Source organism: Procambarus clarkii, chromosome 13 (genome assembly GCF_040958095.1).
Source record: "Procambarus clarkii isolate CNS0578487 chromosome 13, FALCON_Pclarkii_2.0, whole genome shotgun sequence".
Classification (NCBI taxonomy): Eukaryota; Metazoa; Arthropoda; class Malacostraca; order Decapoda; family Cambaridae; genus Procambarus; species Procambarus clarkii.
Genome location: NC_091162.1, coordinates 25,108,025 through 25,135,072, shown reverse-complemented (window position 1 = coordinate 25,135,072; position 27,048 = coordinate 25,108,025). Strand labels below are relative to the sequence as shown.

Below are 27,048 nucleotides of genomic sequence, written 5' to 3'. Positions count from 1 at the left end.
TCCATTGCTCTCTTGTAGATAAGAAAGTTAATATATGATACATTATTTAACACTACATATGTGGGAATATTTTAAACTCAGAGCAATACAGTACCATTATGAAAAAATTATCCACATAGGTACTGTACAGTCATACACTTCACTTCATAATATAAACCATCTTGAACAAGGCCTCTTAAGTAACTTAAGTGATCAAAGATATGCAGACATTTGCAGAATCTCTAGCATATAATTGTGGACATCAATAAAAATAATCAGGTTCACTTAAAGGAGTAAACCGACAAAATTTAATTGATACAAAACAACGATAGTAATTGATAATTGATACAATTAATTAATTGGTACAATGATAGTAATTGATACTCTTGATACTAACCTGAGAACTTTCCTAAGGTAATAGTCTAACCCAGATACCAGAAATTAGAGAGTTGATTTCTTGTCATTAGAATGCAAAATACTGTACTGTAGTTCGGTTATGCAAGCTCATACAGTACAGTACTTATATTTTGTATATACTGTACAGTACTTATCTATCAGTGTCTACAGGGGAGTAATGACTATCAGCCTACTAGCTTTGTTGTACCTTTTGTATCATTATTTGACTATTCAAATGTTTGAATTCCTTGTCAAGTCTAGCTTTAAAGTAGTGGATGTAAGTGTCTTCTACAACCTCCTCTTTCTATGCATTCCACTTGTTGACCACATGTACAGGGAATAAGTTCTGTATTTCCTTACATTTCTTACTTGTTTGACTGTCCAGCTTACATTTATGTCTTCTTGTCCAAGTTTCCTTGAATTTACCTGAGGGCCACATTGAATTTACCTGACGGCCACAAAAACTCCAGTGGCCTTGACGAGGACAGGAAGCTGGCAACTTGTCAACAGTCCCCCCATTTGTCTTGATGAATTTTTCAAGCTGGATTTTAAAATTCAACAGAGTTTTGGCAGCTATGGCTTCAGCAAGTAAACAGTTTCATGGGTTTATAACCCTGTAGGTGAAAAAGCATCTCCTGTTGTCAGTCCTACACTGTCGCTTGTTGAGCTTGAAACTGCTGCTCCTTGTTTGTCTTACATCTGTCCTTTTGAAGAAGTTGTCTGGATCAACATCCTCCAAATTATTCAGCATATTAAAAGTTTCCATATGATCTGCCATGTCATGCCTGGTGTGCAGTATTGTTAGCCCTGTGGCCCTCAACCTGTCCTGGTATGAGCTGACATAGTTCTGGAATGATTTTTGTTGCCCGGTGTTGAGCTTTCTCCAATTCAGCTACAGTATGTTCTTCCGAAGGTGAGGTCTCCATGCTTGGATACAGTAATCTAAGTGGCAGCTCACCAAAGTTTATACAGTTGAATAACTACCTACATTTCCTTGAAATAAAAAATGTGTATTTAGTACAGTACAGTATTAGCAATTAGAAGAAGAGGAATGTATGAAGTGCCTCTTGTGTAATTTTGACTGTGCCCCAAATTTCAATGTATGATGCATATATGTCCATTTCATGTGATCTCCATCTCATGTTGGCTTCTGAATGCATGATGGAGCTGATGAGTTAGCCAAAGAATCTGCCTTTAAAGGAAAAATTGAGTATAACCTTGGATTGTCAATTAACAGTCTGAGAGCAATAGTATACCAAGAACTTCAACAAAATCTTATATATATGAGGCAGAGTAAAATCTACACCAGTACAGTAACTCCATCTATCACCAAACTATCATGCAAGAAGAGCAACACATCTATGGTCCATCCAATAAAATCAGCAGACTTATAGAATTTCCTACTGCTCGGCTTAAGACTCGGTTACAAGTATCTCTGGGAATTCTCATTATCTGCTGATGTAAACCTGACCAAATGTAAACTGTCAACAAAATTATTCGCACACCCTCCGTCACTATATGATGGAGTGCAAAAAGATACGTGAATTCAAAGACAATTCTATAACCAATGTTCCAACGATGTGTAAATATTTCATTCAAAATGATCTGCTACCAGAAATTTTAGCCAAATATTCCCAGTTTGCTAACTGTAGGTAGTAACTACTGTAAGTGATTGTAACCTATCCACCGCTGCCCACTGGATGGGGGGGGGGGCCGGTGTGCAGGACAAACATATCAATTGTGACACTAGCTCTCCACATATGTCAGTTGCTTAATTTAAGAGACTACTTGTGGTCGATCTCAAACCCATTAATGATGTGACGACTTATACTGAATTTTGTAACTAGCTCATCAAGATTGTAACTTGCTTAGCTAAATGAATTGTGGGGTTCAGTCCCTGAGCCCATTATGTGCCTCTGTAACCCTTTCTACTACTGCCCACAAGATGGGTATGGGGTGCATAATAAATGAACTAAAACTAACTATATGTATCATTGAAATTGGGGTATAGTCAAAATTGCTCGGAACCATTTCATACATTGCTCTTGTTCTAATTCTAAACTGCTTAGGGTACTGTCAAATCGCCTAGAGACTTTTGCATGTCATATCATCTGTACACATATGGTTATGGTCAAATTATACAGACATTTCAACGAAGGTAGATTTGTAAGTGTCAAAAGCATATAATATCACTGGGTTAGAATGTGTTGGGTTATGTAGGTTTTAAAATCCATTAGCACACTGTTATGAATACGATGTGACTTGTATTCTCACAAATAGCTACATCAGCATTCACTAGTTTTTTGTGTAGGAAACGTTTCTTATATGTGTGCGCTTCCACATGCTTCCAGCTGATCTTTGTCTTCCAAGATAATAGAATTAATGAAACAAAATATTATAATTTGTTATGCTGAGATGTTAAGAATGTGAATGAACATAATTTTACTAGAAAAGAAGCTAACATTTGGATGATTTACAAGTGTGTAACTTAAATATACAATACAGTATTGCTGTTTTTTTCCCACAGCGGTGGGTACAGGCACAGACGACTGCCGACTCCTGTTAACAGGTCGAGAGCTTTCCCATCCCATTAAGGCTCACCTTACTCACCAGTTTCCCTGGTATATGACCCATCAAACATTTGACAACCAGATACCCAATCTCTTCTGATTAGAAGTGATTGGGTATTTGGTTGTCAATCAGAAGTAATTGAACAGAGGTGTACAGTTAAAGATTGGTACCTAGTCAAACCTCCTCAGTAAGGATACGAACCTGGGTTAAATCGGTCAAGAAGAGCGGGGCGAGTGTGTTACCACTGCACCACCAGTGATCTGTCATGTCTTTAAATAATTGTCCTATTAAGGTCTGTATATATAGCCCTATATATACTTCATGTACATAACGCTATATAAATTAAAGGACAAGGGCTTCTTGTCCTTGTGGAGGCCCCTAGACAAAGTTGGCCTCAGGTATATTCAGATAAAATAAAAAATGGTTGGCATATCACTATATATGTCCGAAATGACATACTCATGCTGCCTAAGACTATTAATCACAATGTATTTTTCCCCGAGTTAGCCAGATTGAATATATTATACATATATCAAATACTATTACATGTTACCGAAACTAGTATTAGAGAGGGTATAGGAAGCAGCACAACTACTCCCTCCAACACAACCATAACTTGACCTTACAACCCTGTGTCACGCCCCGCGTGTCCCTCACACGTCACCACCACCTCACTATGTAGGTTATTGGTTAATAAATGTGGCCATAAATACCTGGATGTGTGGGGAAACAGGAGGAAATATGAGAGCCGTCGGTGGCTGTGCGTGCGGCCGGGTGTCAGTCGCCAGGTGATGTGCCCCGACCCCGCCCTCACGCTCTGTATACCTCCAGGGCCCCGCCCAGGCCCCGCTCAGGCCCCGCCTCTCTCCCAGGCCCCGTCCAGGCCACCCCCAGGCCCCGCCTCTCTCCCAGGCCCCGTCTAGGCCCCGCTCAGGCCCCGCCTCTCTCCCAGGCCCCGTCCAGGCCACCCCCAGGCCCCGTCCAGGCCACTCCCATGCCCCGCCCAGGCCACTCCCAGGCCCCACCCATGCCCCGTCTCTCTCCCAGACCACTCCCAACCCCCGCCCAGGCCCCGCCTCTCTCCCAAGCCCCGTCCAAGCCACTCCCAGGCCCCGCCTCTCTCCCAGGCCACTCCTAGGCCCCGCCTCTCTCCAAGGCCACTCCCAGGACCCGCTCAGGCCCCTCCCAGGCCCCGCCGCTCTCCTAGGACCCTCCCAGGTCCCGCCTCCTCCCAGGACCCGCCTCTCTCCCAGGCCCCGCCCAGGCCACTCCCAGCCCCCGCCCAGGCCCCGCCCAAGCCACTCCCAGGACCCGCTCAGGCCCCTCCCAGGCCCCGCCGCTCTCCCAGGACCCGCTCAGGCCCCGCCTCTCTCCCAGGCCACGCCCAGGCCCCACCCAGGCCACTCCCAGGCCCCGCCCAGGCCACTCCCAGCCCCCGCCCAGGCCCCGCCCAAGCCACTCCCAGGACCCGCTCAGGCCCCTCCCAGGCCCCGCCGCTCTCCCAGGACCCGCTCAGGCCCCGCCTCTCTCCCAGGCCACGCCCAGGCCCCACCCAGGCCACTCCCAGGCCCCGCCCAGGCCACTCCCAGGACCCACTCAGGCCACTCCCAGGACCCGCTCAGGCCCCGCCTCTCTCCCAGGACCCGTCCAGGTCACTCCCAGGACCCGCTCAGGCTACACCCAGGCCCCGCCGCTCTCCCAGGCCCCGCTCAGGCCACTCCCAGGCCCCGTCCAGGCCACTCCCAGGCCCCGTCCAGGCCACTCCCAGGCCCCGTCCAGGCCACTCCCAGGCCCCACCCAGGACCCGGCCAGGCCATTCCCAGGCCCCGCCGCTCTCCCAGGCCCCACCCAGGCCCCGATCAGGCAACTCCCAGGCCCCGATCAGGCAACTCCCAGGCCCCGCCTCTCTCCCAGGCCCGTCCAGGCCACTCCCAGCTCCCAGGTCCCGCCCAGGCCCCGCCTCTCTCCTAGGCAAGTTTTCAGGATCAACATCCTCTAACTTGTTCAGTATTTTAAAGTTTCAATGAGATCTGCCGTGTCATGCCTGGTCTGCACTCTTGTTAGCCCTGTGGCCCTCAACCTGACGTTACACGCCATGTCATCGTGAGTAGAAGACAGAATGAGTTCCGAAATTTCTAGAATATATTAGTATATTATATATACTGTACACACGCGCGCACACAACGGATATATTTATTTTTTATTTATATGCTCTATATAAAATTGCAATTCAGATACATTACATTTATACTAAGGGACGTCATATTAACATCTTACACTTTTTAAGCCGTTGTGACTAAAGGAGATCTGCAGTATCATTGTTACTGAGAGTTTTATCAGTAAAGGGCTCGAGTACCCAGCTACCAGTACTGTAGTACGTGCAGGTATAGTCCCGCTGGGGCCTCTCAAACATTACTCAACCTTGTTACAAAAAAGTCGACCTATTGTCCTTCTGCAATACAACCTGTACTCCTAAAATTACATAGTACTTATAATTAATTAATTGTGTCGGGGGACAGGAAGCCAGAGTGTATTTATATACGTTTGGCTTTTATCGAGGTCCTCCCCTCCCAAGGTCTAACTTATACTAACCCCGCCCAGGATGCAGCCTCACAACAAACTGACTAACTTCGGAGTACCTACTCCGGCAGTCTCCGTGGTGTAGTGGTAAGACACTCGCCTGGCGTTCCGCGAGCGCTATGTCATGGGTTCGTATCCTGGCCGGGGAGGATTTACTGGGCGCAATTCCTTAACTGTAGCCTCTGTTTAACGCAACAGTAAAATGTGTACTTGGATGAAAAAACGATTCTTCGCGGCAGGGGATCGTATTCCAGGGACCATAGGATTAAGGACTTGCCCGAAACGCTACGCGTACTTGTGGCTGTACAAGAATGTAACAACTCTTGTATATATCTAAAAAAAAAACTTACTGCTAGATGAACAGGTACATTAGGTGAAAGGAAATGTGCCCAACCGTTTCTGTCCCGCCCGGGATTCGAACCCGGAATTCTCGATTGTGCGTCAAACAAACAGACTGAGAACAAACCCGACTGTACAACCGGGACCACTCTTCCAGGTTGATCTGATTTCAGGGCTTGACTGCCCACTACATAGGGTGTGAGAGGCAGAATAGGTGTGCATACAGTAGCTGGAGAAGAGAGGATACATAAAAATAATTGATCTTCACTTCCCTGCACCCCCACCCACCATGGATCCCAACAGTGGCAAGTACAAGCATGTAGGATAAACAGGCAAGTATACATAGGTAACCAATAGAGAATCTAAATGGCAGCCCAAGGACCAGTAGAAATGCCGGTCCTCCAAAGCTTACTTGACCCAAATCTGACCAGACCTGCCAGTCAGACTAAATGATTGATTCAGTTGGGTCCCACTGAGCACCATTTTACCCTTTCTCTCCACCAAAGAAATGTGTTGCCCCAAGAAGCAGCAACCAATTGGCAGACTGAATAACCAGATGAAGACAAATGGGGCATGTATGAGTCCTCATGCCCAGAAAATGTACAGGCGGTTAAGTAAGTAATTATCAAAAGAAGGCACCAAGCCGGGAAGGGTAAGTAGCGCCACCAAATGTACGGGATAATCATAGGGCGCTAAATATCACTAAGGATGCCAATACGAGAAAAAATGCATAAGGCGAACGATATCAAAGGTATCTAATTCACTAAGAATTCTATCGAGAGACAAGTGACCGCGGGGGACGGTCGGGAAGCAAGACACACGGTCGTCCTGGAAATCTGGACATTCAACAAGGATATGCACGACTGTAAGAGGGATAAACTGTAGGTAGTAACTGAGTGATTGTAACCTATCCACCGCTGCCCACTGGATGGGGGGGGGGGGCGGTGTGCAGGACAAACATAAATTGTGACACTATCTCTCCACATATGTCAGTTGCTTAATTTAGAACCTGTACTTGAGGTCGATCTCGAACCCATTGTTGATGTGACGACTTATATTAAATTTTGTAACTAGCTCATCAAGATTGTAACTTGCTTAGCTAAATGAATTGTGGGGTTCAGTCCCTGAGCCCATTATGTGCCTCTGTAACCCTTTCCACTACCGCCCACAGGATGGGTATGGGGTGCATAATAAATGAACTAAACTAAAAAACTGTAAGAGGGACAATGCAGTTTGGACAATAAGGAGCAGGGTGGCGCTATATTAAGTGTCCGTGAGTTAAACGTGTATGGCCAATATGTAACCTTGCCAGAGCCACTTCCCACCGCCGGTTACAGTGGTAGGAGGAAGGCCATGGGGACATACTACTCATAAGAGTACGCAGTTTGTTACCAGTAACAGAAGGCCAACGACCCTGCCACCGGGTAAGAATGGAGGAATGAATAACTGGATAAAAGTCGGAATAGGGAATACCTTTATGGGAGATGGGACAGGTGTGGATATATAGCTGCCTTAGCGGTAGCGTCCGCACGCTCATTTAAGGATGTATATATATATAGCGAGTAGATTATGCCAGTAGATTGGCCATACACGTTTAACTCACGGCAACTTAATGTAGCGCCGCCCTGCTCCTTATTGTTCAAACTGCATTGTCTCTCTTACAGTCGTTGTTGTTGTTATAGATTCAGCTACTCGGAACAAGCTCCAATTTAGCACGGGCTATGGTGAGCCCGTAACTTACTTGACACAGGAGCGTGGCAAGTAAAATGGGCTATGGTGAGCCCGTAGTGGACTTACCTGGCACAGGAGCGGTGCGTGATGAGTGTGTTTCTTACGGTCGTGCATATTCAGTATTATACTCGCTCCAAACTCATTACCTTAATGACAAACTCATTTGCAGTTATTACGCAACTCAAATCATTTCCTTAATTACAGGTAACATTTCTTCCACTCATCCAACCTATTGGAGGATAATGAGATGAGGTGTAGTCCAATTATATTGTAGTCCATTCATCATCAGTCAACTACAGTACAGACGCTTCGGAGTTACCACACATCTTCAACCTCAAGAATGTAGCACTCAGCATGTACAGTTCCAACCGGCCTCAAGACGCTACAGCTTCGACACAGAGTAGACAGCAGACTACGACCTCATCGAGCTACCACACTCTCCTTCCTCATTGAGTTTAGACACTCTCCATTCCGCATCGAGCTGCTACGCTCTCCCGTATAGAGGTCCGCGACTCCGGTCTTACTGAGCTCTGCTCCAAGCTCCATCTCAACGTTTACGACACTGCCAACAACCGACTGCTGTAACCAAGACTACTAAATAAATATGAAACCCACTAAACACTGTGTATCTAATCTGCCCATCAACGTAACATAAACGTACATTACAAGGACATGCCAATATGGCTGGGAACCTAGCAAATCTCCACTGTCTTAAATCTACTGGAGCTAAGAAACAGTCAATGTTGAATTTCAACTACCACAGGCTGGACTGAATTAAAGGACTCCAGAGCCAAGAGGGCACTGCGAGAGTCAACTACTTCTGATTTTTGTCTGTAGGGATAACGTTTCTATTAACTATATCTTTCAGGATCCTTTCCTCCGTTTTATGAGCTGTGAAAAAGAAGTTCCTGTAAAATAGTCTAATAGGGGGTATAGGTGTTGTGTTAGTTGTCTCTTCAGAGGTTGCATGGCGTTTCACTTTCCTTCTTATGATGTCTTCAATGAAACCATTGGAGAAGCCGTTGTTGACTAGGACCTGCCTTACCCTACAGAGTTCTTCGTCGACTTGCTTCCATCCTGAGCTGTGGCTGAGAGCACGGTCGACATAAGCGTTAACAACACTCCTCTTGTACCTATCTGGGCAGTCACTGTTGGCATTTAGGCACATTCCTATGTTTCTTTCCTTAGTGTAGACTGCAGTGTGGAAACCTCCGCTCCTTTCCATGACTGTTACATCTAGAAAGGGCAGCTTCCCATCCTTCTCCATCTCATAAGTGAAACGCAACACAGAATTCTGCTCAAATGCCTCCTTCAGCTCCTGCAGATGTCTGACATCAGGTACCTGTGTAAAAATGTCGTCAACATACCTGCAGTATATGGCCGGTTTCAAGTTCATGTCGACTAAGACTTTTTGCTCGATGGTACCCATGTAGAAGTTCGCAAACAGGACACCTAGGGGAGAACCCATGGCGACCCCATCTACTTGCTTATACATGTACCCATCCGGGCTCAAGAAGGGTGCCTCTTTAGTACAAGCTTGGAGTAGTTTCCTTAGAATGTTTTCTGGTATGTCAAGAGGAGTACAGGCCGGATCACGATACACTCTGTCCGCTATCATCCCGATTGTTTCATCCACAGGTACGTTGGTAAACAGTGATTCTACGTCCAACGAGGCTCTTATCCCTGTGGCCCGTGTTCCCCGCAGTAAGTCAACAAATTCCTTTGGAGACTTCAGGCTGAAGGCGCAAGGGACATAAGGAGTCAGCAAGCCGTTGAGTTGTTTCGCCAGTCTGTACGTGGGTGTGGGTATCTGGTTGATGATTGGCCAAAGTGGGTTTCCAGGCTTATGTGTCTTGACATTTCCATACGCGTATCCAGGTTTATATTCCCCAATAATCTTTGGCAGGTGGAGTCCGGATTTCTTGGCGTTCACAGTTTCGATCAATTTGTTGACCTTTGCTTTCAATTCAGCTGTAGTGTCCTTCGTTACCCTTTGGAATTTAGTTTGGTCAGAGAGTATGATGTTCATTTTCGCCAGATATTCGTCTTTTTTAAGAATGACGTATATTGGCGACTTGTCACCTCTCCTGACAACTATTTCCTTGTTCTCACGAAGGCTCTTAGCTGCCGCTTTGAGCTCGGGGGACAGTATGGTGCTTCTGTAGTTGCCTCGATTCTTTCCTCCTTCCGCAATAAGTTCTGCTTGTAAGGTGTCTTTGGTGGTGACCTTCTTTTGTGTCTCGAGGTCGAATATGTCGTCCAACAGAATCTCCAACTCCACTTTCTGGGCCATCTCACTTGGTCTGGACATAACGTGACAGTTTATACCCAGATTTAGGAGAGTGACTTGGTCCTCAGTGAGGTTGATTCCTGCCAGGTTCAGGAAGCCGTCTCTTGGTCGTGGAATTGCCATAGGTCCTCTATATAACGTTGTTTCTTGATTATCCTTGTTTCAGTGCTGAGGTGATGTCGGTCTGTGAGGATGTCGAGGTGTTGCTCGATGCGAGTACGGAGACTTTCGTCGATGTTGCTGTTTCTCCATTCGTTTGTAGCATATTGTTAATAGAAACGATATTGATAATAGAAAGATATTGTTAATAGAAACGTTATCCCCACAGATAAAAATCAGAAGATACAACTGGCGATTTACTATAAAACCAAAAAAACGGCCAACCTACTCATGAGAAACTCTCCAGACACAAAGCAGAACGCTTTAAAAAGAGACCAACGTCGTCTATGCCTTCAAATGCCCTCTTGGGGACTGTAAGCCTAAAAAAACTCAGTATATAGACAAGACAACAACATCTCTTTCCAGGCGATTAACGATGCATAAGCAACAGGGCTCCATTAAGGAACATATAATCTCTTCCCACAACCAAACCATCACCAGAGAAATCTTAGCAAACAACACAGAAATCATCGATAGATACAGCGATAGCAGGCGGCTTGACATCTGCGAGGCACTACACATCAAGAAGTCAACACCAGTAATCAACAGCCAATTAATGCACAACTATATTGTACCCACTTCAAGACTCCGCTCCAATATAGAAGCATCAAGAAATATGGGCCAATAGGCCCTCTGCAATTACTTCCATTCTTACCTTCAATACCCATTGTTTCGTGTTCTATCCTGTGTTGAAAGTTTTGTTCACCTCATCCAAAACTGTTGTAACATATCACCTCACCCAAAATGCGGGTATAAAATGAAAAATGAAAGCTGTTTAAATCATAGCATAAGTAAGAACTCTGTTTGACCTTCCAAATGCCCTTCCAAATGCCTCCCAACACCTCAAACCAATTCTATTTGCTGACGACACAACCTTCATTTACTCCAGTCCTGACCCTCTTGCTCTAAATGCCACAGTAAATACTGAGCTAAATAAAGTCCATCTTTGGCTAACTGCCAACAAACTCACCCTTAACATTGACAAAACTTTCTATATTCTGTTTGGCAATAAATCCTCTAGTCATATAAATCTCAAAATAAACAATACCCAAATTTGTAACAAATTAGATGGCAAATTCCTTGGCATTCTCATTGACCACAAGCTGAATTTCCATGGACACATTCTAAATATATAAAAAAAAGTTTCAAAAACTGTGGGCATTCTTTCTAAGATCAGATATTATGTACCACGCCCTGCCCTGGTGACTCTCTATTACTCCCTTATCTATCCTTATCTCAACTATGGTATTTGTGCTTGGGGTTCTACTACCCAAAATCACTTACGTCCTCTAATTACCCAACACAAAGCTGCTATTAGAACAATATCCAACTCTGGCCCCAGACATCACTCGGTACCCCTACTCAAATCTCTGAATATGTTAGATATTAAGTCACTGCACATTCTCTCATGTGTATTATACATATATAAAACGCTAAACTATAATGCCAATCCTGATCTTAAAAGCTTCATAGAAGATTGTAACAGAACCCATGAGCACCACACCAGAAATAAATACAGTTTTGATATTCCTAGAGTACGTCTTAATCAAACTAGAAATGCTCTGCAAATCAAGGGGCCCAGAATGTGGAATGACCTTCCCAACCATGTTAAAGACTGTACCTCTCTCAACCAGTTTAAGATAAAAACTAAACACTACCTAATAAATTCCCTGTAATCTACCTCACTCCTCTATTGTCAACCCATGTCTGTTATTTTCTTTTTTTTTTAATCAACACTGTTTGTCAACCTATTGTATTTGTGCTGCTTTTTCAGTCATGTTCCCCCTTTTTTTTATCTTTATTTGTATTTGTTCTCAACACTTTTTATTCTTTATGCTCAATTAGTATTAAGTTCTAGATATTAATGTTTTTCTTGCCCGAAACGCATTGCGTAATAGTGGCTTTAGGCATTGTATGTACTAGCTCTATCTATATATCAATCCATTAATGTAACATCACTTGTATGTATATACCTTACCTGAATAAACATCTGAATCTGAATCTGTTTAGTGTTTGCAGGTAATAGTTGTGTGTGTGTAAACTAAAAGTCTTTGAAAATGTAATAAGTTATTATGAAACACGTTCAAGTGTCGCGTCAGACTAGAAATAAAAATGAATTTTGGAGAATTGATTTTTCAATTACCATCAACAGTGAAAAGAAACATAAGAAAGATCGAGAAAATTCGTGTTAGAATTATTAATCTTACTTTTTCGGTCATATTTAATAATATATATATATATATAAATATATATATATATATATATATATATATATATATATATATATATATATATATATATATATATTATATAATAAAAAAGAGAATAAGAGCTTAATTTGTCTATTCATATTTGAAAATATCAGTAGTTGAAAAACTCGCCATCGACCTATTTAGTCTTATTATTGTTATATTTTAATTTTAAAGTGTTACCACCTCCTCCAACGTTAGGGTCATCTAACCTCACCATGCACGGTCAATATTGGGCAATCCCAAGAAGTTTTTTTATTAAAATTACAAAACAAGATGAAAAGTTAATTAAAATATTTGAAAAACTTTTTAAAGAAAATGAATCTAAAATAAAAGATGGTATTGAGCATTTATCGACAACTATGATTCAGATTTCGTTGGAACGCGTCCGTATTATGAGTCCACCCAGTACACAGCAATGAGATATAGAAAGTATGAGATGTGCTATGAATAAAGACAATTGTCCCACACACACACACACGAGAGAGAGAGAATGGAGAATATGAAGAGGGATTACAGTTAACTCCGCAAGAAGCTCAAATTGTATTATCAGACATATCATCATGTAATACTAAGAATACCCATAATATTTATTATCAATTATTTATAAAAAGTCTTACCACTCCAGATTTACCATCGCAAAGAATAGTTACTAAAATAAATGTTGTTTAATTACACAAAAAATGTCTGTCTATGATATTTTATATATCGTTATTCTAACTATTCTTAGTATCATTCTTTGGTTTTATTTATTTATATAATTTTCACCTAATCAGATAGAAATAAGTAAAAAACTGATACTAGACCATAATAGAGAGGCAATAGAAAAAGAATCTTTACCAATCATACCATACTCTATGGCCGTCTATAAGCGTGATGACAATAATAATAATGAAAATATTTTGGTTCATATTATGCCTCAAAATTATTATTTTTTTGTAGAACAAGTTCAACTCATCTACCATCCTACTTCCACCAAAAATGATAATACATGTTGTACATTATCAGACTTTCCTGAAATGACATGTTTTTTTTTCTGTGGAAGAATCAACTACTTCTCAAACCATCCCACAAAAAAACGAAAATGTGTCGCCGACCCCTTGAATATTTGAAAAGTAGCATATATACATTAATGACATATCGTTTACAGACACACCATTTAAAAAATCCACTGACACTTCTCCATCATCTCGCACTCACTGGACGTATAAAATTAATAAAAAAATGGGAACTAATGGCGAAAATATTTATTTACTTTGTTTACAAGTACCCCGAAGAAATCGACGTTATCTTAAACGAAAACCAGAACGAAAAAACGTAATAATGATAATAGACCATTACAAACATACTGGAAATTTTAGGTGGGTTGTATTTTTTTTTACTAAAGAAGGTAACAATAAATACCCCGATTATGTATTAACCACATACGAAATATGTAATATTCCTGGATGAGCAATAGGTTGCCAGGGGTCAATTAAATCATGATAATCAGGAGGTACCACATTAGGTGCAACCTCTCCCGGGTTCCTAAATTGTCCACGTGTATCTAATCGAACTTTATGGCCTGGTTGAGTGAGCATAGTTAAACCATAATACCATCCCTCAGTTACACCCAAGGGATTAAGGGTGGTAAGTTCATGCCAAATACTATCTGAGTAAAGACTGAATACAATCGGATTGCCCCAAATAGCATTAGAAAGTCGACGATCATCAGTCGTCTCATAAAAATGTTTAGCTTCATATCCCGGACTAACTGCTAATCGATAGGCATAATGGGGATAAGTTTCCTGACGGCGCCTATAATGATTAATCAAATTCATCTTATGAACAACAGGCCACTCATCTCCTCGTTCGTCATATCTCAAACGCAAGAGCTTTTGGTGTGGATCGGCCTTAATGTGACGATTCACCTAATCACAAGCATGCACCTTTGCTATAGACGGTTGATCTATAATAAATTCCACATCAGTCTTTAATTTTGACTTGGCCTGATACATCAGAGTTTGGAAAAGGGGTTCGAGTTCATAGTAAGTGTGAGTCTGTAAAGGTTTGCCACCACTCTCCAGCGTATAATAAGCCAAATCAACTCGATGAGGATCTTTGGTGTTATGGCCAATTTTCACACATGCATTACTAATCAAATTTGTTTCACGAAACAAGCCAACAATGGCCTGTTTCAGGCGAACAATGAGGAGCTAATCAGAGACATTACTGTCTCAGACACTTCGTACTCGGACCACAAGCACATTGAAGTGCAAACTAACATTAATAACGGTAGTAGGCCCAAGAGAAACAACAAGCGAGAAGGGCTATTCAATAAATTCAATTTTAATAATAAGAGGATAGACTGGGAGAAAATAAACAGGGAACTTACAAACATTCAATGGGAAAATGTTCTAAGAAAAGAACACTGTTTTCCTAAAACGGTGGGTTTTCTGAGTGGAAGAGAAAACGTATGTCTGGAAGCTGACTTTAACCGCCCCAAGCTGCGCGCGCAACGAGCCGAGGTTATATAAACCTGCTGGACGGAGACTGCGGGGCCCTCTTCACGACAAGCCAGCAGCTGCTCTCTTACAAAACGCTCATTTTACATCGCCCATTTTACATCGCTCTTGCTGCATGTTTTTACTTTACTGATTTACAATTGTTTGTTTAACTTGTGCTTCACCTTTAAGTTAAGTAAAGTCAGCTAGGATGTCCTAGACGCTGTCTTCGGGCCTCATGCCTCTCCCTTTAAGTTATCTTGGACTCGTATTATGATTAGTTCCATCATAATACGAGTCCATCAGTTCCATCAGCAATTTATTACTAGTTATGCATTGCCTAAGTGCATGTCATTTTACTTACCGTTTTACCTTTATACTTGTTTTCTTGACTTTGTCATTAAGTTATTAAGTACTGACAGCTAGACGGTACCAGTTTCGTTTACCAGTACCAGTAAACGTTTCCAGTCGTTTTGTCTGCCCGGTGTAGCCCAAAAGAATCTGCAGCCTCCCGGCTGCTGGTTTATCCAGACATGTGTGGCCTCCCAGGCCGCTGGTTATCAGACGTATTGTCTGCTCGGTGTAGCCCGGAAGATACTGCTGCTTCCCAGGCCGCTGCTTTCTCCAGACGTTTTGTCTGCCCAATGTAGCCACGAAGGTTGTCATAGCCGCTGCCGTCTTCGCTGTCTGCGTTCGGGGGTTCATGTCCAGCCGACGTTCTTCCTGTGATGAGTTAAGCCGGCGATGTTATTCGGGTATCTTATTTATATTGGTCATATAAATATGCGGCCTTCCAGGCCGCTGGTTTATCCAGACGTGTTGTCTGCCCGGTGTAGCCCGGAAGGTTTTCACAGCCACCGACGTCTTTGCTGCCTTCGTTTAGGGGTTGATGTCCGGCCGACATTCTTCCTGAGACGTGTCACTGTGTCTAGCGGCCGATGCTCGGTTGGGTCTATTGCAGCTATAATAATAATAATAATAATAATAATAATAATAATAATAATAATAATTTTTATTTAGGCAAAGGTACATACATAAAGAGATTTTACAAAGTTTGTTGGCTTTATAGATAGAGCTAGTACATACAATGCCTAAAGCCACTATTACGCAAAGCGTTTCGGGCAGGAAAAAAAACACTACTGACTAAAGCTTAAAACTAATGAGTAAAAAGAAAAAAATGCGTTGAGTACAAATAAAAATAGAGGTAAAAGAGGGGGGAACATTGTTGAAAAAACAGCACAAGTACAATTACAAATTATTACAGAAAATTACATTAAAACAGCGTTGATTTGGAAAAAAAAAAAAAAAAAAAAAACATACATGGGTTGACAATAGAGGGGTAAGGTAGGTTACAGGGAATTTATTAGGTATAGCTTCGTTTTTAACTTAAACTGGTTGAGAGAGGTACTGTCTTTAACATGGTTGGGAAGGTCATTCCACATTCTGGGCCCCTTGATTTGTAGAGCATTTCTGGTTTGATTAAGTCGTACTCTAGGAATATCAAAACTGTATTTATTTCTGGTGTGGTGCTCATGGGTTCTGTTACAACCTTCTATGAAGCTTTTGAGATCAGGATTGGCATTACAGTTTAGCGTTTTATATATGTATAATACACATGAGAGAATGTGCAGTGACTTAATGTCTAACATATTCAGGGATTTGAGTAGGGGTACCGAGTGATGTCTGGGGCCAGAATTGGATATTGTCCTAATAGCAGCTTTGTGTTGAGTAATTAGAGTAATTTGAGTAATTAGTAATTTGAGTAATTAGCTAGTCCAGCCGTCTGCCCTAGTGTCTGAGCCGCCACTCTCTTACTACGTTGTTGCTCAATTTTGGTGTCCAGCTGCTGCAGCTGTTGGTGTTCCGGCTGCTGACATTCCCGGCAGTCGGTGTTCTAGCTGCTGTGGGTACAGCTGTTGCTGTCCCAGCTTGCTGCTGTCCAGGTGGAACATGGTCCAGCTGCTGGCGTTCCAGCGGTTGTTGGACCAGCTCCCATGCTACGGCTGAAGTTGTTCCTGATGTTCCAGTTGAAGCGGTCCCAACTGATAATGCCCATCCTAAACGTTCCAGCTCCCAAGGGTCCAGCTGCCGACGCGCCAGCCCACGAAGTTCCGGCAGAAGCGTTCCAGCCGACGTTGTGCCTATTAGCACTCCTTTCAGTTTATTGTATTTGATTGTAATTTATTTCAGTTTCATGCATTAATCCCGTTTTCTCTAAAGAGTTATATTCCAGCATTATTTGAGCGTGATTTGTTTTGCAGTCGCACTTCCCTTACTGCTGCAGTTTCCCCCTTGGCCCGTTGCCGCTAATTTTGTATCTTCGGCAGCGGCCGAAGATGCTCATCATTCCCTTAATTGTTGGCTCCCAGGTTCTATATGGTCCCTAATTGTCTTGCAGTTGGATTTCTACTTATAACCGAAGTTTTCCCTGGTGGCCAGTTGCCACTATTTATTTATCTTTGGCAGATGTCGATGCACCAGTTGCCAATGTCCAGCTGCAGGTGTTCCAGCTGCTGATGTTCAGAGGCAGGACTTTACAGTTTACATTTGGCAACTGTTGTTTAAGCCCTTATTTTGCCCTTGTTGACCACTAGTGTTCGTGTTGTGCATGCTACGTTATTGTTGGTTTGTTAAGGTTAGGGTTTCCCTGCTTACTTCCTCCTCCCCAGTGTGGGACATTTACTTATTTATCTATTTATACAGTTCCTACTGTATCATACTACTACTTATTTAAGTTCTTTATTATTAGGTCCGGGTTTTTTAGTCGCCTTACTCCTACCCTCCCTCTGCTTTACTTGTTATCGTTTTCTCTGGCATTTTTCGCCATGCCCTCGGTCGGCCCGTACTAAGCACATTAGCTGGGCCAGCCGTTACGCCCTTAGCCGGGACCCCTGTGGAGCCCTTAGCTGGGCGGTGGGCGGGCCCGCCCTGTTAGCCGGCTAATGGTCCTGCGACCTCGTACTTTGGAAGGAGTATTTTGTGCTTTTCCCTATCCTTCTAGTGCTTATGTCTCTTTTACTTTTTCTTAGTGAAAACTTCGTTATATTTGTAAGGTACTATTTATTTCTTGTGAATGTATGTGTGTGTGTGTGCATTGTATATGTATGTGTATATATGTATATATATATATATATATATATATATATATATATATATATATATATATATATATATATATATATATATATATATATATATATATATCAACACAAGACAGAACACAAACAATGGGTATTGAATAGAAGTGTTTGTAGAAAGCCTATTGGTCCATATTTCTTGATGCTTCTATATTGGAGCGGAGTCTTGAGGTGGGTAGAATATAGTTGTGCAATAATTGGCTGTTGATTGCTGGTGTTGACTTCTTGATGTGTAGTGCCTCGCAAACGTCAAGCCGCCTGCTATCGCTGTATCTATCGATGATACAGCCCTATTAGACTATTTTACAGGAACTTCTTTTCCACAGTTCATAAAACGGAGGAAAGGGTCCTGAAAGATATTGTTAATAGAAACGTTATCCCTACAGACAAAAATCAGAGGATACAACTGACGATTTATTATAAAACCAGAAAAACGGCCAGCCTACTCATGAGAAACTCTCCAGACACAAAACAGAACGCTTTAAAAGAGACTAACGTCGTCTATGCCTTCAAATGCCCACTTGGGGACTGTAAGCTCCAAAAAACCCAGTATATAGGCAAGACAACAACATCTCTTTCTAGGCGTTTAACGATGCATAAGCAACAGGGCTCCATTAAGGAACATATAATCTCTTCCCACAACCAAACCATCGCCAGAGAAATCCTAGTAAACAACACAGAAATCATCGATAGATACAGCGATAGCAGGCGGCTTGACGTTTGCGAGGCACTACACATCAAGAAGTCAACACCAGCAATCAACAGCCAATTATTGCACAACTATATTCTACCCACCTCAAGACTCCGCTCCAATATAGAAGCATCAAGAAATATGGACCAATAGGCTTTCTACAAACACTTCTATTCAATACCCATTGTTTGTGTTCTGTCTTGTGTTGATACTTTTAATACCCTATTAATATCCCCTCTTGTTCTGTCTTGTGTTAATGCCACATCACCCCTCCCACCTCACTCAAATATATATATATATATATATATATATATATATATATATATATATATATATATATATATATATATATATATATATATATATATATATATATATATATATATATATATATATATATATATGTATGTGTATGTATATATTCATTGGTTGCTATACTAATTTATAATACTGTCATTCAATTTTTATTTTCATCTCGTCCGTAGTAATTTATTATGAGTCTGGGAGTTGGTTTACTATTTTCGTCCTTATTTCTGTTATTTTACTATATTAATTACATTAATTATTTTACATTTACGGATCCCTAGCCTTCCTGGTGTCCATTTCTCTTTGCCTCAGATCCCCAGATCTTGAAGTTCTTGGGGGTACTGCTGCTCGCAGAATGCTCATTGACACTCAGACTAAACTCATTTACGCCTCTTAAGGCAGTTTCTTAGGCTAACTATTCAGCTCTTAACATGCTTTTCGGAGGCCAACTTACAATGGAGATCACTGTAACGGACTCGGTTACCATCCTTATAATTCATGTCACTCTGGACGCAAGCATGTTGCAGTTACGCCTTAAGACCTGTTTCTTATATTTGATTTATGGTTTTATTTATATATTGATTTGATATTGTATACATAGTGGTCATATAAATATTGATTATGTTGGGCTGTTCTATTGGTTTATATTATTCTATTGGATTATTTTGAAATGAATTATTACTTGCTAGATCCCTCCCCCTGGATAAACTTCTGCCCTTGACCCAGATACGGTAACTGGCTTCCCCAACCTTTTTTACTTGTCTGGGTTTTTTCCCGCTAAAGTTCTGCTCGGTTTGATAGTTACCTTACTTCGCTACAGACTAGTTTCCTGGAAGATCTTTTTTCTCTTCCTTTCCCCTCTAGTCACTCCTATTCCCTGTGCCAATGTTCCTTTTCAGAGTTTCTGCAGGGTATCACCCTGGCTTTATCCATTAATGACACTTGCCCAGTTCGCTTCCGGAAATGTCCCCCTCCTCTTAGAAACTAATTCCAGCAGTACCCTTAAGGGGTAGGTTCCTTGCCCGTCACGTTCATACTGCATGCCCGTTTCTGCCCACCCTTACTGCCTTAATACTTCCAGAACCGACGTATACGGAAGGCGCACAAGGTACACCATTGATGAACAAGGAAAAGGGATGGAGCCCGAGGGCAGACTACTGCACCCATGAGGTCGACACACATTCCTGGTTACAGCGGCCAGCCGCCGCGTTTGCCCTTCGGGGTTGAGCTAGGCTCGCCTCCAGCCGACCACGCCCTCTTACCTTTAGAATTGGTAGGGCCACTCAGCTCTCTTGATGGGCTCGCCAACGGAGATAATGGCGGGTCCAGCAACCAGCTGAAACCTCCAGCTGACTACGTCTGGGACGTTGTTGCTCCGCCACTCTGAGCTAGGCCTCCTTGCGGCCACCGGGCCTCGCCCTTCGGGGGGGGGGGGGGGGGGGGGGTTCCGGCCAGCTGGCCTGCGGTGGGGGTGCAGCGCCGGTCCCCAAGTGTCCCGCTGTCTGCAGCTAATCCTTTGCCCAGTGTTTACTAGTTGTGTTTTTACGGGGGTTGAGCTTTGCTCTTTCGGCCCGCCTCTCAACTGTCAATCAACTGTTTACTAACTACTTTTTTTTTTTCTCTCTCTCTCTCTCTCCACACCACACACACACACCCCAGGAAGCAGCCCGTGACAGCTGACTAACTCCCAGGTACCTATTTACTGCTAGGTAACAGGGGCATTCAGGGTGAAAGAAACTTTGCCCATTTGTTTCTGCCTCGTGCGGGAATCGAACCCGTGCCACAGAATTACGAATCCTGCGCGCTATCCACCAGGCTACGAGGCCCCAGTCTACGTGCTAGTAAGAGTAAGGAAACCCTTCTCCTTAATCCTTCTCCCGCTGGCCCTCGCGGGATTGGGGGTGCTCCGCCGGAACCCCCAAAGTGATAAGCCTGCAGATAGCTAAGAAATATTCCCACGAATTGTAATTAGTGTAATTAAATTAATGCAACTTTCATTTACTACCTATGGATGTAGTTATTAATTGTAATTGATTTCTACTTTATCATTAAGGATTATTCATTATAATTATTCCTTAATACTTTATTGTTATGCACTAGTCAATAATTATTTCTCATTCATCCTAATTAGCTATTTGATTTATTAAAAATAATTGCTTATCATTATACTATTTGTTATTATTATTATTTATTATATAATAATAATTATTTCATTATTTATTAATTTATTATTTATTAATTTATTATTTATTAATTTATTATTTATTAATTTATTATATATTAATTGATTATTTACCATTATAAAATAAACAAGTCCCCAATCTGAGCACGTTTTCTTCCAACCTCAGAAAAACATGTTCTTATTCTATGGAGGAGACGGTTTAGGACCATTCTCTCGAATGTTTTGCAAATGCAGCTAGTAAGGGAAATTGGGCGGAAAGCATTCTCTTGATTTGGCTTGGGAATTGGAATGATTATACTGTTGGTCCAAGAGATAGGAAGTTCCCCAGTAACATAGCTCATATTATACAGCTCAAGCAGGGGATTTCCTGGTACTAAGGGAGCAGACGCAATATGTCATAAGTGATTCAGTTCAAAGATATTTCAAAGGTTGAAACGGTGTTGGATAATTTCGGAAATCTGTGTTACCATATGGGACTGGTGGTTAATGAAGACAAAACTAAGTTTGAATGTAGAAGTCGGAGGCCCATTATATTGAAAATAAATGGTAAAAATATAGAGAGTTAATATATATAAATATTTAGGCATATACGTTGGATATACCCATGAGAGTTTGGAAGCTGAGATGAACAGACTGTTGGGTCAATGTCGGAAGAGATTACAACCTCTGAAGGCTTTGGTATGTTGTGGAAAGGGAGTGGGAGTCCCTGTGCTACGAATGATATACTTGAGTATTGTAAGATCTCTTATTGATTATGCTGCACCTGTCATTTCTTGTTTTGGTAAAGGTAGGATGGGCAAGTTGGAGAAGGTACAAAATGAAGCAATGAGAATTATCTTAGGATGCCCAAAAAATGCTATGATTGAGATAATGAGGATGGAGTTGAATCTGAAGAGTATTGTGGATAGAATTTCAGAGATAAATGTAGCCTCTGCCATTAGATTAATGAGAGGTGGGGGGAGCTAATGAATTGGTCCTCTCAGTTCAAAAGGTGGGGAGTAATGAACAATGTATGATAAAGACGAGAGCATATACGAGTACCTTATGCTCTAATGTCATAAAGTATGATGTTATTGCAGAATGTATTGCTCTGCCTAAGAGACAAGTCACACCACCATGGGAGGATTGTAATGTAGATGTAGTAATTACTCCCTTGCAAAGAAAAAAAGTATGTACGAGATGGGAGAGCTGAGGGCAACATGATTGTATAATTAGAAAATGACCTACAGAAAACACTCTACATGTATATTGTGATGGGTCAGTATCTAGGGATGGGAAGGCAGGATGTAGAGTTTTGATCAGAGAGTATACTGACATCGGCACTGTAGATACTGTTATTAGCCGCCGCTTAACTGACAATGTCTCTTCTACTCAGGCTGAACTCCAAGGAGTATTAGCAGGATTACAGGAAGTAGTCAAATGTGGTAAGAATGCCTGCTTCTTTATTGACAGTAGAGGAGCGTTTGAGTCTTTAAATAGCAGACGTCCAGTTTATCAGAATATTGTGATTGAGTGTAGAGAGAATGTTAAGAAATTAGAAAAAACTGGGTATAAAGTAAGATTCATGTGGATCCCTTCAAATGTGGGAATACTGTTGAATGAGGTAGTTGATGACATAGCGAAGAGAGCCACTGAAAAAACTCTTGTTGATATTGTATGTCAGTTAACCTTGAAACAAATAAAAATAAGAATCAAGATGATCCAAGAGAGTGAAGAAATGGTAAAGAGAATGACAATGGTGGACAGTAGTAATACACTTAAGAATTATTCAGTAATAAATACAAACTCGTCCTTCACCTATGGCAAAGGAAAGTCTACTTGGAAGGATTAAATTTACATGAGATTAAGATTAGGATACAAATATATCTGGCAATACGGTGTTGATGTCAGTGAAAAAGATAAGGCGTGTAAATTATGTAGTATGCCGCACGCCCACACCTTAGAACATTATGTATTAGTGTCAACTTATTGATAACTATAGAAATAAGGAAATAAATAGTGTACCACATCAAATTGTTTGGATGTGTGATAATGGTATGATAGACAGTATACTTAGGAGCTACACAAATTTTGCCCCAATTTTGCCTCATTTTTACTGTTAATGTCGTCATTGTCTACCTGAAGATTATTTGCTTCCGAATAAAATGTAGGTGGTCTATTTTATGTTTAGGGAGTTTGTGGGTTGACATACACTTTTGAAATTCGTTATATACAGTATTATATAGTGTGGGGTTCATTTATTCCGCTGGGGTCTGAATAAATGAATGTAGTATCGTCAGCAAATAGTATAGGTTTAATGTTGAGACACTTGGCAAATTATTGATATATATAAGAAATGGGAGGGTCCAAGATGCTGCCCTGTGGCACTCCTACTGTTAATGGTAGTGGAGAGGTTATGTCATTAATATATGATCTAATATAGTTCAGAGCATGACGTCAGATTCCTTAGTAATAAAGTTTAAGTAAGAGGTAGTTATGGTTTACAGTATCAAAGGACTTTCATAGGTCAATGAAGAAGCAAATTGGGAACTCATTTTTGTCGACGGCCGTCTAGACTATATCAAGCAGACAAATAATGCATCATTGGTACTCTTGGGAACGGAAGCCAAACTAGCACAGACTTTATATGCTGAATTTTACAAGGTACGAGTTGCAGTTTGTAAATATATATATATTTTTAGATAATATTGGTAGGTTTGATATTCGTCTGTAACTTTGTTGGCAGTATCGCCTCCATTATGAACACCGTTACTCTTTCTTTTTTTAAGGATACCAGTAGATTTGTTGAATAGCAGAGCAGTAGGTGGTGTAAGGGCATGTGTGGCACTCTTATACACCATAGTTGGTATTTCACTAATATCCCCAGCTTTGGTTTTAAGAGAACGAATTATGGAAATAAGTAATTATCAAAAAAGAGGGCGCCAAGCCGGGGAGACTATGTAGCACCATAACAGAAGATATTCAAAAGGCGTTAATATCACTAAGGATGCGCAAGTGACCTCAAAAGACAGTCGGAAAGCAAGACACTCACATCCTGGAAGTCAGGACATTCAACAAGGACAATGCAGTTTGGACAATAAGGACCAAGGCAGTGGGGGCTCCAGTAAGTGCCTGTGTGTTAAACGTGTAATATCAATATGTAACCTCGCCAGAGCCGCTTCCCACTGCCGGTTACGGTGGTAGGAGGAAGGCGATGGGGACACGATACCCTTCAGAGCACGCAGTATGTTACCAATAACAGAATACCAACGACCCTGCCAACGAGCACGGATTGAGGTATGATTGACTGGGTAGAAGTCAGAATAAGGAACGTCTTTGCGGGAAATAGAAAAAAAGCGGAGCGGCACCTCAGCACGCTCACTTAAGAAAACAATAAAGAGAAGAAGAGCAGAGAAAAAGATCATAAACAGAGAGGGCGGTCAAGGGAATCTGGGGAAAGCATGGGCAGAAACAGGGGAGTATACTTGATCAAGGGCAGCATCCGAGAAAGGACCACGGGAACCTCCATGGCTGTGACAGGCGGCTCTGCCACTGAAATAGGAGGAGACTCGGGGATAGAACCCGAAGGCGAGGGAGATATCGATGCCTTCTTATCCGCCGGATCGGAAGGAGAGGAGATAGGTCTACTTTTGACTTAAGAGAGGCGTTCCAGCAGCAATCCACTCGGCAACAGTCTCCAGTCTCAACAGGAGATGGAGAACAAGAGCAGTCAACATAAAGACGACCGGGAGGAATGGACAATGGCCAGGATAGACAGGTGTTGTGGCGGCTGAGAACTAAATAATTATTAAAAGAAGGCACCAAGCCGGGAAGGCTATGTAGCACCATCAAAATGTGCGGAATAATCATAGGGCACTAAGTAATTATCAAAAGAAGGCACCAAACCGGGAAGGTTATGCAGCACCATCAAATGTGCGGGATAATCAGAGGGCACTAAAAATCACCAAGGATGCCAATATGAGAACAGAAACGCATAAGGCGAACGATATCAAAAGTATCAGTCACCAAGAATACTATCGAGGGACTAGCGACCACGAGGGACGGTCGGAAAACAAGACACACGCTCGTCCCAGAAGTCAGGACATTCAACAAGCATATGCACGACTGTAAGAGGGACAATGCAATTAGGACAATAAGGAGCAGGGCGGCGCTCAATCAAGTGACCATGAGTTAAGCGAGTATGGCCAATAAGCAACCTCGCCAGAGCCGTTTCCCATCGCCGGTTACGGTGGCAGGAGGACGGCCACGAGTACGCAGTTTGTTACCAGTAGCAGGCAACTAACAAGCCTGCCAACGGGTAAGGATGGAGAAATGGTTAACCGGATAAAAGTCAGAATAAGGAATACCTTTACGAGAGATGGGACAAGAACAGACAGCTTCCTTAGCAGCAGCATCCGCATGCCCATTTAAAGAGAGACCAATATGACTGAGAACCCAGCAAAACTCATCTGACTTAAATTTACTGGAAATAAGAAATAGCCAATGCTGAATCTCGACAACCACTGGATGGACTGGATTAAAGGACCCGAGAGCCATGAGGGCACTACGAGTCAACAACTACAAAGGAAGATTGGCAATGAGAAAGCAGGAGACGAAGAGCATAGAGAATAGCATAAAGTTCCACTGTGAAGATGCTAGTTAACGGAGGTAGGCGACACATACAAGTACTGTCAGGAAAAACAACAGAGTAGCCTACAGTCCACAGACTTAGACCCATCAGTGAAGATGGAAACAGAGTGGGAGTGCGAAGAAAAGTGCTCAAGGAAAAGGCGTTTCAGAACCGTAGAGGGGTAAAAGTTCTAGTGATGAACTAGATACCTTGAGGTGCTTCCAGGGCTTAGCGTCCCCGTGGCCCGGTCGTCGACCAGGCCTCCTGGTTGCCGGACTGATCAACCAGGCTGTTGGACGCGGCTGCTCGCAGCCTAACGTACGAGTCACAGCCTGGTTGATCAGGTATCCTTTGGAGGTGCTTATCCAGTTCTCTCTTGAACACTGTGAGGGGTTGGCCAGTTATGCCCCTTATGTGTAGTGGAAGCGTGTTGAACAGTCTCGGACCTCTGATGTTGATAGAGTTCTCTCTCAGAGTACCAGTTGCACCTCTGTTTTTCAACGGGGGTATTCTGCACATCCTGCCATGTCTTCTGGTCTCATGTGATGTTATTTCTGTGTGCAGGTTTGGGACCAGCCCCTCTAATATTTTCCACGTGTAAATTATGTACATATTATGTACTTATGTAGATGTACATAAGGATGTACAAAACTTCGGAAGGGGGGACTCTAAACAGGGGCAAGGAAGGAACAACACGAGGAGATACTTTAGAAATACAAACTGAAAGAGAATCCTGTAAATGAGATAACCAGACAGAAAGAGGCAGGTGGTGAAGAGTAACAGGAACCACAGGAGGGGTAAAAGTTAAAGCACGACAGAGGCAAGAGGAAGGATGTTGCAAGGACCGTGCAAGATAGCGAAGATAGTAGCGATCACGGTGGTCCTGGACTACTGAGAAGGATTAGGGTGCGAGGGGAAGGACAGCACAGGAGACAGGGAAGACTTGTAAGGAAAGAAACACCCCGCGGGGAACCACGAGGAAGACTCAGTTTCAGAATATAGCGAGGTAGTGGTGTCGGGGTCCAAGGCCTGGAAAGGGTTGCAGAACTGAGAAAGTGGAAGAGAAGTGGAACGCAATGCACGAGCATAAAACATGCCGGAGAAAGAGGGAAGGTGGTGAATCTGGAGTCTTGCTTCAGGGAAAGATAAAAGATCGCGATGTTTCAAAGTGAGGAAGGCTTCCTCAAATTTGTAGTGCACACATGTGTGGGAGAAGGCAGGGTGGGTATCACCCGAAATGAACTGAACTTGGGAATATGGGCACATCGTCTTAGAATGGCCAGAGACTCCACACAAGGGGCATAGACACCCCTCCCTTGAGTACTTGAAGGAACTATGTCCAAATC

At 42.4% G+C, this 27,048-nt stretch overlaps 1 protein-coding gene across 1 annotated transcript in view; it reads right to left on the bottom strand.

Moving 5' to 3' along the window:
- The window catches only part of LOC138364274 (glutathione S-transferase 3, mitochondrial-like), a 37,731-nt gene extending 33,915 nt beyond the window's left edge, over positions 1 to 3,816 (bottom strand). Inside the window, exon 1 of the mRNA XM_069323817.1 lies at positions 3,660 to 3,816. The gene's annotated coding sequence lies outside the window, so the exon portion shown is untranslated. The remainder of the gene's footprint in view (positions 1 to 3,659) is intronic.
- Positions 3,817 to 27,048: the final 23,232 nt, after the last annotated feature.